Below are 772 nucleotides of genomic sequence, written 5' to 3' on the forward strand. Positions count from 1 at the left end.
TAAAGGAACATGTGTAAAGGACCTATGGACAAAGCCAAAGGGAGGAAGGATGGAGGGTGGGAGGTGGGGGTGGGTGGGGCAGGGGAAAATGGTGGGAAAATGAAGGCAACTGTATCCAAACAACAATAAAAAATGATTAAAAAATAAAAAAAGAAGAACAAAATTTATTTTTAACTTAAAAAATAATTATTCTGGGATTTATGTGTCAGGGTGGTGACTTCACCCTCCACAATGGCACAGGCGGCAAGTCCATCTATGGGGAGATATTTGATGAGAGTTTCATCCAGAAGCACACAGGCCCTGGCATCTTGTCCATGTCAAATGCTGGACCCAACACAAATGGTTCCATTTTTCATCTGGACTGCAAAGACCGAGTGGCTGGATGGCAAGCATGTGGCCTTCAGCCAGGTGAAAGACGACATGGATGTTGTGACAGCCATGGAGAACTATGGGTACAGGAATGGCAAGACCAGCAAGAAGATCACCATTGCTGACTGTGGACAACTCTAATAAATTTGACTTGTGTTCTGTCTTAATCACCAGGCCTTTCCTTCTGCAGCTCCGGAGAGCACCCCTTCACCCCCACCTGCTTGGAATGTCCTATTATCTTTGTGTTCTTGCCTCAGTTCATTGAGTTCCATGTTTTCCTTACTCCTTCCAAATCGAGCCGGATTGCAGTAAGTTTATGATTATGAAATAAAAACTAAACAAAACACAGTTACATACTTCCAAGTGATGTAGATATTTAGGATACTAGATTTTTACTATGCTT

The 772-nt window shown here is 42.7% G+C and overlaps 1 pseudogene; it reads left to right on the forward strand.

The window, feature by feature from the left end:
- The first annotated feature begins 200 nt into the window (after positions 1-200).
- On the forward strand, positions 201-510 carry LOC112302559 (peptidyl-prolyl cis-trans isomerase A pseudogene; annotated as a pseudogene).
- The last annotated feature ends 262 nt before the right edge of the window (positions 511-772 follow it).

Source organism: Desmodus rotundus, chromosome 2 (genome assembly GCF_022682495.2).
Source record: "Desmodus rotundus isolate HL8 chromosome 2, HLdesRot8A.1, whole genome shotgun sequence".
NCBI lineage: Eukaryota > Metazoa > Chordata > Mammalia > Chiroptera > Phyllostomidae > Desmodus > Desmodus rotundus.